The following is a 15784-nucleotide window of genomic DNA, read 5'->3' as shown; positions in this document are numbered from 1 at the left end:
TCTTCCTAGATTTCCCATGCACTGCCTTCTTTCCTGGAGCTCCACCTGGAAAATTGGGCACAAGTTGCTCAGACTCTTGGGTTCTGCAAACCAGTTTTTGCCCAACCCAGACTTAGCCCAGAAAACACAGTACAGGGTCCTCTTCTCACTAAGCCACTAACTGCTATGTACTTTGTCCTATCTCCTTCTGATACCCCCAAGGAATTCTTTATTGAGACTGGGAATGAAGAAACCTTATTCTTAGTTATCCAGCATTTTCTCATCCTTTTATCTATACTTCAAATTCCTCTTGTTCTAGTGCCAAGACTTTTGAACGGAAAATCCTGGAAGCAACTTCTTTCACCTTCACTGTCACACCCCTTCCCAGGGCTATCACACACACAGCCAGCCTGGGTGGGCTTAATGCAGTGCACAACCTGAACAGCTGCACGCATGTGCACAGCTGTGTGTGCTGCACACATGCTGACCACACAGTCGTACAGTCTCAATGGGGAGAGAAAAAGCCAAGGGGGCAATAACATCAGTGAATATTTCAAAAACATCGTCTTGCCACTTAAGAAAGCTCCGGAAGGAGAAGGTGCCCATTAGCCTGGATGGTTACTTGGAAGTTTGACTGGAACAGAATACTGAAGGTGAGTGTGACCTTCCTCTCCCTGCTCTACCATACCCCCCGCCCCTCTAGTCTTATCACCAAGGAAAATCACTGAGCCCCAAACAACGTGAGATCCAGAGGATAAGCTGGAAATACCACAAATATGACCAGGCAAAGGCCTTGGAGCTCCCATCCCCAAGAGAGGGGAGCACTGAGTGCTGACATCATGGGGTACTTGGGCAAAGTCAGTTCTCATTGGTGAGCTTCCAAACACCAGCACAATTCAGAAAGAACGTCTTAAAAGTTATCTGATCTCTGGTCGGTTCCCAGTCCCCAAGTTCTAAGAGTCAGCCAGTTACCATAGCAGCTGCTGCCCAATTAAAATGCTCACATTTATAGAAACTGGCTGAAGCATTTAATCTGACAGGGCTGGGACACCGAACAGAGAATGTCGCTCCTCCAGACACATAGGATGCTTTACCCAGAAACCATGGAAGTGCCTGAACTACGAGACAGACCCCGAGAATCCAGGCCCTGGCACCAATTCACTGTGGGATCCTGAGCAGACGTCCCACCCAGAAGACACTTTCGGCACCTATTTCATCATCATTAATTCATTCACTCAACAATGTAGAGCAGCTTTTCTGTCAGGCAAGGCACTGAGGCACTGGTGAGCCCTGCAGAGTCCCTGTGTTCCCCTTGGCAGTTTTATGGGGGAGGCCAATAAGAAAACAGAGAACTATAACACAGTGTCAGAAAAACCATGAGCACAAAAAGTGTGGAGGTAGCTGAGGTACCAGACTAGGGGAGGGGACTTATAGGTATTTTCCAGGTGAAATCTAAGCTGAGTATTGAAGGATGAGCAAGAGTTGGCTGGGATGGGTGGAGGAGTGGATAGAATGGAGGAAAGGTGCTCCAGGCAGAGAGAACAGCATATGCAAAAGCCCAGAGATGGCAGGGAGCATTCAGAGTGCAGCAAGCAATTCAAGGCAACTGCAGCATGGAGAATGAGGGTGAAACAGAGGAGAAATGCAGCTCAAGAAGAAAGGAGGTGCAGGAGAGGGAAGGTCCCTTGGTTTTCACAGGCTTCCAGCCGCCTGTCTCCTCTATAAAACCAAATAGCCCAGGAAGCAAACAGTTAAGAGGAGGCAACTGTATTGGGCAAGGAGGGGCAGCATCCCCAAGGAGAAAGGAGATGAAAGAGAGCAGAAGGGACACCATGGCCACACCTCCCCAATGTCCAGCATCCCAGTCAACCCCAATCCCTGTTCAAGAGCTGAAGAAGCAGTGGAATAGGACCTCCCTCCTACCTCTCACTTGCTGTCTTTTCAGAGTGTCACTACTACTCAGATTCCCTGGAACATGCCAACTTCTCAATCATTTCAGTCAGTTTTTTGAGTAGCTTCTGAATAACAATTTATTGCACCCTAACCTGGGCTTGGTACCGTGCTCAGAACTTCCCATGCAAAATTCATCTGTCCTAAAACTTATGTTTGAGCACCTTCTATGCAACAGGTAACATAATTCAGATACTAAGGGACGTGGGCATGAACAAAATAACATAAACAAACTCCTTGCCCTTAAGGAACTTATATTCTTGGGGTGGAAGGGAAATAGATAAAAGCAAATAGATATGTCGTATGTCAGGAGGTCATAGTAATCTAAGAAAAATAAAACCCAGTAAAGGGACGGAGAAGGGTGGAGAGGAGGTGGTCAGAAAGGCAGTAATCTGAGCCAAGACTTGAGAAAAGTAAGGCAGTAAACCATGTGGAAATCTGGAGGAAGAATGTATCATCCTGAGGGATAGCAAGTGCAAAGGTCCTGTGGTGGACATGTCATGGACATGATGTGTTCCATCAGTAAGGCGGGGTGGAGCAGGAGCAAGGACAAGAGCAGGAGGGGACCAAGCCAGATCAGTGGCAGAGGGATAAATTATTATCCCAGTAATACAAAAAAGTTAGGTACTATTGTTCCAATGTTATAGATATAGCAACTGAGGTTAAGTAATGTGTCCAGGGTCCCAAACCTTTTCTAGACAGAGCTGGCACTCAAACCCAGATGTTCAGCCTTTAGACCATGTGCCCTTCATTGCTCCCTTAGAATGTTTCATCAAGAAGCTGCAGATAACTTAGAACAGATCCGTAAGCCTTCAGTCTCACCAAAGGTGACCTACCCCAAGGCTCGGCAATTCCACACCAAAAAAATGTAAAGGGGGCATCAAGGACTTGAAGAAAGATTCAGTTACTTTGTTTATAATAGCAAAATGATGGGAAGCAATACCTTTTCCCTAACAATAGGGAATTGGTAAATAAAGAAGTTATCATACTCACATGCAAAGCATGTATCATGCACGGCCATTTAAAAAGACACTGTGGAAGAGTAAGCAATGACATGGAAAGATGATCAAAATATGTCAGGAAATGAAGCCATATGCACAGAAGAACCCCATTTTTCTAACAAATAAATAATGTGTAAATATATTCAAAGACAAAAGACTGGAAGTAAACCAAAATGTTAATAAATTGCTAACGGGGGGGGTGGGGGGGTGGTGGGTGGTTTTTCTTCTTTTTGTTGAGCAGCATTTACTGCAATGAATATAAATTTTTTTGCTAAGAAAATGTTTACAGGCACACACACATAAAACTAGCTGGAAAGCTTCCTGAGTTTGCCAGCCACTGCCTGGGACAGACCTCAGCTCCTCTCGCCCCCACCCCACTCTCTGATGTGTGCAGGAAGTGAGGTTCTGCCGTATGCCCATGAGACTTGTGTGCAGGTTGGAGACCCTTAGAACGAAACAGCTCCCAGGCCTGAGCTGGGAAACTCGGGCAGATTGGCAGCCTCGCCTCACAGCGCTGGGGGAGGGCTGCTGGGGGAGGGCTGCTGGGGGAGGGCTGCTGGGGGAGGGCTGCTGGGGGAGGGCTGCTGGGGGAGGGCTGCTGGGGGAGGGCTCCAACCCTCTGCAGGGCTCATCTGCTGGTATACCAGAGCATCCGGGTAATTAGCACTCGACTTGTCAAAGGGCCTGGTGCTATTTTTAAAATCTTTCCAGCATGTAGATTTCACAAAGGATTCTAGGAGTCTTTCTCCGTCCACCCAATGCTTCAGGAAAGCAAATGAACCAATTAATAATTTGGTGGAAATCACCCAGCACTTTAGAGGAGATGAATCCCCCTCCCCCACCCCAGGCATACATTTTCTCCTCTTCCTTCTGGAAATGGAGGGAAGTTAAGCTAACCAGAACTTTCTCCCCTGTACCCCCTTTCTCTTTCACCCTGGAAGTCACCTGAAGCCATTCACTTATGAGACCCCCTACAGTAGGAGGCGGCCTGGCATAGAGGCTTCAGAGCCAGACCCTGCTACGGTACTTGGTACTCGGTACTCGTCAGCGTGTGACTTTGGGACGGTTACCTAACTTCTCTGTACCTCATCTGAAAAAGAATGGGGATGTGACAGAGCACCAAGCTTCCCGGCGGTTGTTTTTGGTCAAAGTTCAGCAAACTGTGGCCAGACCCCCCCAGATTAAATCCAGCTCACTTCCTGTTTCTACAAATAAAGTTTTACTGGAACACAGCCAAGCACATTCATTGATATGTTGTCTACGGCTGCTTTCCTGCTACCATGGCAGAGCTGTGGAGCTATGACAGAGACAACATGACCTGCAAAGACTAAAATGTTTATTAAATATTTATTATCTGGCCCTTTGCAGAAAAAAGGTTGCCAATTTCGTATTCGGTCAGACTCTCCCAGAAGAGGAACTTGAGACAAGGATTTGGGGGCAAGTGATTGATGAAGGAAATGCTGCCTGGAGGAAGCAGTTAGGGGTAGAGGGAGCAGGGTGGGAGGGGAAGGAGACCAAGCCAGCGCATGATGTCAGGTAAAGTCTCAGCCTCAGGCTGATCCCCATATGAGCACTTCTGGTTCCCTTGCAGGGGAAGTGGCTCAGGTGGTCCCTGAAGAAGGCAGCAGGTGGACGCTGGTGGAAGCAAAGCCCACAGAGGCTGTTAGTGCCAAGCACTTTAGCTACATCACAATGTTCACTCCTTGCTGCAGCCTGAGGAGGCGGGAATGTACGATACCCACTGGACAGCTGAGATTTAACAGCGATCATGCCGCTGAAGGGAGCACCGGGCACTGACCTCAGAGAGAACACTCACAAAGGGAAGCTGCCCGTGTCACGGCTCTGGCTGTGGGCTGAGTTCTGCGACCACAGAGATCAATGAAGCACAGCTTTTGTCTTCCAGGAGCGACTGAACTGGCCCCTGGGGAATCCAGCATGTAACTTCCAGCAGAGCCCAAGCTGGTGTAGGGAAGACGGCGGAGGAGGCGCTGGGCAGAAGTCCTGAGAAGGGATGGGAGTTTCCAGGTTGGGGAAAGAGCTTTCCAACACAGGATAGAGCCTATGCAAAGACTTGGTGATGGGGAATGACATGTCACACTGGCAACTACAAGGAGTTTGGTGCGTGTGGTGTCTCTGTGTCCAAGTATTTCCTTCTGAAGAGGACACCAGTCAGATTGGATTAGGACCCACCCAAACGGCCTTCTTTTAACTTAATTACCTCTTTCAAGCTTCTATCCCCAAATACAGTCACAGTCTGAGGTGTTGGGGGTTAGGACTTCAACATATAATTTGGGGGGACACAGTTCAGCCCAGAACAGCTTCATTTCAGAAAGCTCACCCTGGTTCTAGCAGGGAGCCCTCCCTACTTGGAGAACACAAACCACAGGTGGCAGGTGGGGTGAAACCCCACTGCCGTTGGTCCGCCAATTAGAGCCTGAAGTCAGGATGGCTGGGCCATCGTCTGTAGGACAGCCAGGCAGCAGTGGCCAAGCTGAACCGGCCCTGCCCTCCAGCTGTGACTGCCCTTCAGATCCAGGCAGCAGAGAGGAGGACGAAGTCTACAGCTGCACAAAGGCAAGCAGCTGGGACCCAGAGCACCGAAGGCCCACAGAGCAGGTGTCAAGGCCAACAAAGGCATAAAGCCAGCTGTCACCTGTCCTCTGGCTAAGCCACAAGGGTTTGACCTCCCAGACAGCGCCTTGGAGTTGAGGTGGCGCCCTCACTGTCCTGACTTGTTCACAGATTCTGTGTCCTCCCAGAGCTGTGCAATGATCAAAGGAGCCTTGTGCCATACAGGTTTAGAGGTCACATCAGAAAGGGCGGCACCTTATCTAACCTGTCCTCAGAGGTCCCAGGAGCCACTCCGGTGAGCTCACACTCTCAGACTCAAAGAATCTATTTGTCTACTTCCTTTGGACTGGGCTCTGCAGCTTTCATCCTTTGTGATTACTCGTTTTTCTTTTCCTTTCTTCCTTCCTTCCTTCCTTCCTTCCTTCCTTCCTTCCTTCCTTCCTTCCTTCCTTCCATCTCCCTCCCTCCCTCCGTCCCTCCCTCCCTCTTCTCTCTCTCTCTCTCTCTCTCTCTCTCTCTCTCTCTCTCTCTCTCTCTCTCTCACACACACACACACACACACACACACACACACTTGAAAATGCGGTTCCTAAAATACCACCACTCAAAGATTTATTCCTTCAGTCCAATCTCCTGGGAGAAGGAGGGTGTAATACATTAAGTCACCAACACCTCAGTGTGATTTTATTAATCAGATTCTTCCTCTGCATGAGCTAGGTATTTTAAAAGTACCAAGCATTTTGAAAGGAAAGATTCCCAAAAAGGGTAGACTAGCAGAGGAAAAACAAATATAAGCAAGGAAGAAGCAACTTTCCTCTCTACCCAGTCTCAGTCAGCCTGATGCTCTAAGTCAAGGGTCAGCAAACCTTTTCTGAAAATGGCCAAACAAGAAACATTTTCAGCTTTGTGGGCCACAAAGCCTCCTTTGCAGCCCTCAGCTCAGCAGCCACAGACAATAAGTAAATGAGTGGGTGTGGCTGTGCTTTGGTAAAATTTTACTTATGGGCACTAACATTTGAATTGCATAGAATTTTCATAAAATACTCTTTTCCTTTTCACCTTTTCAACCACTCACAAATGGAAAAACCATTCTCAGCTTGCCTGCTGTGCAAACACAGTAGGTGGCTGGATTTGCCTGAGAGCAAGAGTTCTCTGACCTCTGCTCTTCTTGAAAGACAGAATTTGCACCTTCCACATCGTATCAAAACATCTTCCCCACAAGGACAAGCCCTTGGGCATTCTTTGCTATTCACCAGCCTTGCCTCCCTTTCTCCAGTCCTAGAGAACAAAAGCAACTCCTTGTTCTGCCGGCTCTGTCCACAATCCCTGGGGATCTGCTTTCAAGTGTGGAGGAGATGACAGGGTGACAAATGGGCTGGCACGCAGGCAAGCCACTGGCGGCAGGCTGCTAAAAGACAGTGGCCTTGGGGTTCATGCCAGTTGACTGAGACGCAAGCACAAGCCCGGGTGGGTTCCATCTGCCTACCCCTCCCCAGCCCAGGACATATCAGGCCCTGAGGGTTCCATCTGCCACACTTCTGGGGCACCTCTCCCAGATTACCAATGGTCTTTGTTATTATTACTATCTGATTTTAGACATAGCATCTCCATTAATAAAAATAACAATACTGGCGTGGCTGGTTAGCTCAGTTGGTTAGAGCGTGGTGCTAATAACGCCAAGGTTGCTGGTTAGATCCCCACATGGGCCACTGTGAGCTGCGCTCTCCTCAAAAAAAATAAAGTAAATAAAATAAAAAAATAAAGGCCTCCCAACCAAGATTGTACATTTAAAAAAATAATAATAAAATAACAATACTCACTTAGTCTGTGCTAGGTGCCATATAAACTTTCTATGGCTACTTCAGTAAATGGGCCAGGCTCTGTGTTGAGTGTTTCACACACGTTTAGTGTTCTCAGGAACCTACAGCTTCCGGACTATTAGTATCTTCAACTTTTGGATGAGAAAACAGAAGCTAGAGAAGTTAACCACACACCCAAGGTCACACAGCTGGGTGGTCTGTCTGACTCAAAAGCCAAACTTCTTTGTCCCTGGCTCCCTGGCTCTTCCTATCTCACAGCCACCCTGCAAGATTGTATAATGATCCCAAGTCCTCAGAGGCAAAAATAGAAACTCTGCGAAGTTGAAATCTTGGTCGAAGTTCATACAGCTGATAAATGGTGATGCTAGAATACTTTGCGGGCACACCACTGGCATGCTGAGATGCTGGAAGCCACCCAACCTTCACGTGAAAACACACACACTTCTAGACGCTCCCAGAAACTGAAGCAGTGGGCTTCCCAGTAAGTGGCAAGAGAAAAGTTTTAGTCTGAGAGCCCGACTTAGGTCTGACCTAAATGCAGAGCTTGAGATGGGGATTCTCATACAAATGAGTTATTGAGGGAGGGCGCTCAGGGGGAGCCAGGGGAGAGGAAGAGGCAGGGGAAGAAGCCAAGCAAAGAGGCGGGTTCAGTGGAAGTCTGGCCACAGCCAGATTCCTGTATCTGTCAGTCACTGGCTATGGGTTGTCCCACAGTGGGGGCATCTCAGGGCAAGGTGGCAATTCTCCAGAGAGTGGTGCAACTTTGAGCCCTCAACACTCACAGCAACTGGGGAATGTCCTATTGTTAAAGGGGATCTTGGCAGGGTACAGTTGGCACTTACAATGGGCAGGTGACGCTGGAGGCCCAGACCTCATTAACTGGCTATGATACTCCTGGAAAACCACGAGCTGTTTCCTCCCCTACCCTTCTCCCTCTGCTTCCCTCTTCTTCCTGGACCTTTTCCTCTGCCATCCTCCAACACAGCTGGCCTAGGCTGGGCTCGGCCTGGGCGTCTGGCTCCTATGTCAGACCACTGGCAATCACAGCAGGAGCTGAAGACTCTAAGAAGCGCCCCCATTGGGCCTCTTCCAGCTTAGGCCTGCTCACCCTGAGCCCCATCCTGTGGCCTGCCGGTGAGGGGATTCCCTGACGAGATCAGGAAGGCAGGGCAGGGAAGCAGCCACGAGCTAGCTAGGCCTGGGGATTAATGAATGAGAGGACAGGATGACAGCCAGGCAGCTCCTCTTCACCAGATGGTGCTGCCAGGCGAGCAGCTGCCCTCCTGAGGGCAACCCAAGTGGGCCTGCTGCCTGGCACTTGATTGCCAGGGGTTGAGCTGGCCAGGTCAGTGCAAGGGCTCATTTCTAGAGCTTCCAGAGGGTCCTGGTTCTTTAAGCAGAAACACGCTCATCTAATCTGCTGTCCTTCATTTAGTCATTCATTTATTCAACAATTATTCACTGAGTATATATGGGCCACAAATTGTGCTGAGAGCTGGGAAAAAGGGATGAACAAAATAGATAGGCTCCCTACCTCCATTCTAGTCGGGATGACAAAGAACTGAGTGCTGCAGGGTCACAAATCACTCAGGTAGATGCACAAGGAAAATACAATTTCTTCGTTTCCCATAATTGGTCTAATCTTCCTCAAGTGCCCCACCCTGCTGGGGAGGGGGGCAGGAATGGGAGGACACACTTTAACCTCTCCAGTTTATGGTACCACCATGCTGTTTACTTAGAAGGACACTTTAGAGGCGTTGGTTTCTTTTGGATAAATGCTCAGGCTTTTCCATCTTCTCCTGGCCTCCATCTCCAGGATGGTGTGAGAGTGTGAGGAAGGGCAGTGATAACCAAGTAACTAGTCGTGGGGGCTGGAGGTCACTTGCAGGAACACTGGGTCCTCCTCACTGGCCACCGCTCCAGAGTGGCTGGACTTATCTCTTCTACCTGCAATGCTCGATGCAGCTGGTCCTCCCCAGGGTATAGCAGCCGCTATTGGGCCCTGGCCCAATCCCCTTCATTGGCCAGGGCTCCCCCCAACCTCACAACTGCTGCTGATGCTGGCTGCTAACCTGTCACACCTGTACCCTTCTCCAGAGTTTTGTCCTTGGTGCAAAGGAGGTTCCCACCACCCCTTGGAGAAGGGCCCTGGCCAACGCCTGCCTCTGCAGGGTCACCCCCACCACACCTCCCCACCCACCTGAAGCTCTGGTCCCACTGGTCCAGAACTTCCTACAGTTCCCCCACCACAGATCCTTTGGGCCTGGGGTCTAAAGCTCCGGAATACGCCTCGCCTCCCTTCTGGTTAATTCACTCTCAGGATGACTTTTCATAAATGCTTGGTACTTACAGGACTGCCGTCACACACTCACTTTGCACGTCTACATTCAACTGTGTGATTTAATCCATATCTGTCTTCCCCACACTTGACTTTAAACTCCTGAGGGGAGGGGCCACTTCTGTTTTGCTAACCGTTGAATCCCCAGGGCCTAGTATAGTACCTGGCACAAAGCAGATGGTTAATAATTTTTTTTTTGACAGCACAAATGAATTAAATTTTAAATGAATTCATGAATGAATAGAATGCAGCCCTTATGTTTTAGCACCTCACTCCAACAACCCTGCTCTCTCCTGGAGAAGCCTGCAAATGAGACACTGCTCCTCTGGGGACACTTTTCCTATCCTTGGTGAAAGGAGCCAAATTCCCAGCCACCAGGAAGTCCCCTTCTGGCAGGAAATGGAGTGGGTTTGTTTCCAAATGGAGCCCAGGGCTCCCTGCCAGGTCCCCAAACAGAGGCCAAGTCAGCCTGACACTAAGGTCCTACAGGTTCAGATTCATTTGCAACTATATTTCCTTTTGCCCTCCTTGCCTGGGCCTTGTCTTTCTCTATCCCCATCCAACCCTTTTCTTTAGCGATCCCATCTCACCTTTGGAAAGAGGGATTATGAGCTCCCAGCTCAGCTCAGAGAAGATGAAGGGATTCTTCTAGATTCATAAAGCAAATTGATAGATCTAGAATCCAGTTATTCTGAGATCCCACTACATGATAAAGGAATAAAAGCAGCCAATACCTATCTAATCTGTGACATTGTGCTAAGTAATTTAAATATATCATTTTACTGAATCGTTAGAACAATCCTACATAGGTTTTATTAGTGTCCCTCTTTCATGAAAGAAGAAACTGAGGCTTACAGAAGTTAAAGAAAGCCTAGACTCCATTCTACTAGATCAGGGGTCAGCAACCTATGTCCCACAGGCCCAATCTGGCCCACTGTATGCTTTTGTAAATAAAGTTTAATTGAAACAGCTATGTTCATGTGTTTTTATATCGTCTGTCACTGCTTTTACCCTACAACCGTAGAGTTGAGTAGTTGAAGCAGAGACCCTATGGCCCACAAAGCCAAAACATTTTACTATATGGCCCTTTACCAAACAAGCTTGCCAACCGCTATTCTAGAAGTCACTCCCTCCCCTCGGCTCTCCCTTTTACATTTGGACTCATTGGTCAGAATGCTTTTGACCCAGGTTTACAACAAATATTTCCCTCTGCCTGTTTGAGTTTTCCACAGTGAGCACCCAGTATGAGAGGTGTCAAGACCACAGTGGCCCACTCTCTCTAAGGGAAACAGCCCCTCTCTGCACTGCCCACCACTTCCCTCATCCCTTGCCCCCCATCACAGCCAACTGGATCAAGGGGTAGGTGCCATGCACAGCTGGGCAGCAACCTATGATTTGAATGGCCTGACATAAAAAGATAAACTAGACCAATCAGATTCTTCTCTTGGGCATTTGGAATAGCGAAAGAGAGAGGCCAAGGCCATTAGAGGAAACAGAAGCTCTGACTCTTGAGGACAAGTTGGGCTAGGTGGCAATGATAGTCGAGGAAAGACAAGGTTGTAAGGACACTTGCTGGTGGGAAAGGAAAAAATGGAAGAGCCATGTAGATGGAGATAGAATCTGTGAAAGAGAGGCTCTGCCACCCTAAGGTAAAGAGAGAGAAGCCTCAGTTCCTAAAGGTTTCCCAAGTCCAGCTCCCATGAGAAGAATTGTCTTCTTCTTGGATTATCAGTTAGACCTTTTTGGTTGCAAATGAAAGAAAATCCTACATAAATGGACTTAAACACTAATGGGTATATATCAACTCATATAACTGAAAAGTCCAAAGGTACTTCAGGCTTAGTTTGATCCAGACGTTCAAATGGTGTCACATGGGATCCAACGTAGTCTGTGTGCCCTGTCTCTTACAAAGTGGGCTTCGTTCTCTGTCTCCACTCGGTGCCGTTCCCCATCTCAGGCCACTCGAGACTCTTCACTCATGGTGGCAAGATGGCTGCAGCAATGCCAGACCTCACAGCTTCGTACCAGACTATCTACAAGTAAAGAGGGAGTCCCTTCCAGTAACTCCTGCATCATCTGATGATCTCGCATTGTCTGTCCCTGAACCAATCACTTCGGCCAGGGGGATGAATGGGCTGCATTGATTGAATTAGATTTATCAATTGCCTTCAGTTTTCTCATTTATCATAACATTTGAGTGCTTGTCGTGTTCCAGGTACTTTTCATGGGTTATTACTCTTAATGCTCATAAAATACATGTAAGTAAGTTACTAGAATTATCCTCATTTTGCCAATGAGAAAATGAAAGCTCAGAGAGGGCGCACAGCTTGCCCAGGATCACATGGCATCACATGGCAGAACTGCTGATTAATTGCAGAACCAAAAGCTGAAAGGGACCTGAGCTCTGAGCCCCTGTGCCCTTGCCTGTTGGGGGAGGGTGCTACTTGACGGCTCCCAGCTACAGTTATTCCACCTCCTGTTGCTATTCTGATGACCCAAATCTTTTGCAGGGAAATATTTTGTCCACAGATTCTCAGGCTTCAGATTGAGGTTTACTCAAAAGTCCTGCTCCCACCTCTGGGTTCCTCTGGATTCTATTCTCCTTCCACCTGATCTGTTTCCATGGAAACTGCTGGGCTCCTGCATCCCTTTCATCCTTTCTGGGAAGCAAGGCCAGCTCTCTGGCACCCCAGTAGTCAGGCCTGGCCATTATAAAGACCAAAGAAACAATATTTGGAAGAAATATTTCCAGGCAGAGTGAGGAACCAGGTTGGGCTTCTGATTTTTTCTTTGATGTTCTCCATAATAACACCAGGTGCTCTGAGGAGCTCTGCCAATTACCTGCGCCCAGTGGATACTAGCTGGAAAGCTGTCATCTGCTTTGCATCTTGCCATCTCATAGTCAGCAGGCCTCTTTCCCTCTGAGGGAGCAATTCTGGGGTCTGAGGCAGAGGGTAAGTCAGGCACGTCTTCTTGCCAACACCTAGGGGTACTGGGTTGCAGTACCCATAGGTACTGCAGCTGGTGGGCAGAGGGTGAAAAAGGGAGGATGGCACCCAATCTGCCCCTTCTGGAGCAGGGAGGAACAAGCTATCAGCTGAATTTATGGGCAGCCTGTAAACAATGGACATGGCATCACTCCTTGCCAGTGGAAGCACCATGTGGTTCTGGTGGCCAGGATCTGGAAAGAACTTTGTATACATTATCCAGGGACTTGGCACCTGGTCCACAAGGACTCAATTTAACCTGGAGACTAGAAATTGGAGGAGCCAGAATGTTCTCAATATCCCCTCCCTGCCTCTCTGAGTTTTGGTTTCCTAATCTTTAAAATGGGCCTGATCCTTGCGTTGCACACCTGAGAGGCTAGTTGTGAAGACCTAACTAAACAGGACACATCAAAGCCTCTATAAAGGCTTCTAAAGGTGTCCTCATAGTCATTATCTCCACTGTCATAAAACATGAGGAGAGATCACGGTGAGCAACAAAACCTCAGACATCTAAAAAAAATTACAAGAGTATCAGTTGATTGAGATAGAAACATAAAAGAGTTTCATTTTTATTGTCACTGCTTTAAAATATGCTCATTGAATCTCTCTTTCCTATTCCTCAACGGTTTCTTGATCTGAGTCCACGTTTTTCTTCTCACATTCAGGCATCTAAACTTGATCCAGTTCAACTTAAAACTCGTCTCTTCACTGGTTCAAAGTTTCCTCTTCTCCCATTGCAAATTGCATGAGGGCCTCGGCTCCAGGGCTAAGTTTGGAGAGAAGGGATGAGCTGGTCCTGAGACATCTCCTCCGTAGGTTGGGTGGGAACAGCACTGGGAGGAGAGGGAGGAGACCTTCTTACCTAGTTGGTCACCGTGGGGTGTAGGAGCTAGAGCGGCTGGTCTCTGGAGAGTCAGAAGGCCTCTGCACAGTGCAATGAAGGTTTTCTTGAAGCCATTTTAGCTCTACTCTAGCCTCCTTCAACACCTGGACCGAACAGCAGGTATGTGGGTTCTGCTCCTCCTTTAAACTCTGTCATGCACCTTTCCCAGGAGCCTCAGAGACCTCCAAGGGCTACAGAGAACTGGAAAGGGATGCAATCACCCCCCAGCTCTCTTCTAAGCACGGGACAGGACAGCCTGGGCCTTCACGCAGCTCAAAGTCAGAAATAGCACCAATTGTGTCCTCACGTGGGGCCCAGACCCCCAAATTCTGCTCCAGGAGCAGGTGGGCTTGCCAGTGTCCCCTTACTGCAGGCATTTCCCTGTGACCTGGAGACGTCTTCTGACGGTACCCCCGACAAAACATGACTTCAGAGAAGGCACAAATACTGTACTCCCCAAAGACTAAGTTTCCTCGGTCTCCCTCACACAGGCTTCTCCTTTCATAGTCCCTGACCTTGGTTGGAAGTAGAGGGCAGCAGACAGGAGTTGCCTGGCCCCCGGGGAGAAGCTTTACTAGTGGGGTACTTAGCCCCTTTTGTGTTACTATTTCAGAACAACACGAAAAAGTCCTCTTAACATCTTATGTTAAAAATAATAACTACCTTTTAATGCAGCCCTCACCACTGCCAGGATTCTTGCCAGCTAACTCCATGACCACGTTATTTTTGGTCCTTCCACGGACTTTATGCGTCCAGTGTTATGACTGTCTCCATTTTTACTAAGGTTCAAAGAGGTTAAATAGTTTGCCCAGGCCTCATCTGTCTGACCTCAGAGCAGGGCTTGTAACTCCTAAATGTGACTGCTTCTGCAGGCTCAGCTTGGGGCCAAAGGGACTTGCTTAAGTTCTGTCGCCCTCCCTGGACCTGTGCCTGGGAGAGTCAGGCATAGGCCTTCCTATCCGTGAGACTCCAACCATGCATCGAAAATGAACAATGCAGGGCTGTGTCAATAAGGAGTTTGGAGGTCACAGCGGCCACCCTGCAGTCAAGCCAACATCTTCCCCCATTTCCACAGCTCTGGAAAGTTGGAAGTAGAAATTCCAGTCTCTCTTTCTCACCAGGAAAACCAAAGCAGCAAGGGGGTGCTGGCTTTAGTCTTTGGATTGCCAGAGATGAGATCTCTGGCCCCAGAAGTCTGGGCCAGGGGAGGGGGCAGGAGGTGAGGTAGAGGAGCCCAAATGACAGCGTCAGAGCTGGAGGGGGCTGAGCCTGGCCCCTGAGTGGCTGTGTAGCACAGAGGGTAAGAGCTTGTGTTTCTCCTTTCCTCTTGGCCTCACTCTGGAGTTAGCCCTTCCAGGAGCCATTCACTACCTCAGGAGGATGCTGGCCACAGAATTTCTTGTCAAGCCAACCACCACTGATCTCTTGCTCCATGAAGGATAGTGGGAGCACCAACTCTTTTAATCCTCGAAACAATTTTAAGAGATTTTGCAGAAGAGAAAAGCTGAGGCACAGGTTATGTAATCTGCCCAAGGTCACACAGCTTATTCTGGGAGTCAAACCCAAGCGGCCTGATTCTAGAGTGCCTGATCTTAACCACTGGGCAATCCTGTCTCCCTAGAGGCAGAGCAAGAGAGATTCAGTGGCTTTGGTGAATTCCTCAGTCCAGCAAGGGGAAGGGATGTATACAGGCCTCACAAAACTCCTTCTCTCTCCTAGTCTGTTCTTATAAGTAACACACTTGCTTTGGGCAAAAAACAAGTGGATTTGGAGACCTCACTCTGTAATGCCCCTCTGGGTTCACCCTGGGTGCACCCCTCCTCCTGAGGGACAACTTTGACCCCCTCTGTCTCCTCCTGGCGGTCCAGGTCCTCTAAGCCCTAGCGACCTCCTTTTTGTTCTCACCTTCCCTTTCGCTCTCCCTGTGGAAGGCAGTTCAGCTAACACTCATTAGCACATGTTAATGAGCATCAATTCATTCCTCAGTCACTCAGCAGGAGAGGGGAGAAAGGATCAAGCTGCCACTCTGGGAGGAATGGGTGCACAAGCCCAGGACAGGCCCCCAGAGTTTAGGTCATCAGAGAGAATGGGGAGGGGGTCCCAATTCCCAACTCGGGAGGTGTGCTGTCCTCAGGACTGCGTTCTCTGAAACCAGTGCCAAACATTCCTAGATCGGTGATGGATCTCTGCTCACGATATCCCTAGGTGGGCGTGGCTAAGACCCGGCAGGGTAGAACCGAGTTCTGCCACTCCAT

The sequence above is a fragment of the Rhinolophus hipposideros genome, assembly GCF_964194185.1.
Source record: "Rhinolophus hipposideros genome assembly, chromosome: 21".
Taxonomy (NCBI): domain Eukaryota; kingdom Metazoa; phylum Chordata; class Mammalia; order Chiroptera; family Rhinolophidae; genus Rhinolophus; species Rhinolophus hipposideros.
This window is presented reverse-complemented; position numbering follows the sequence as displayed.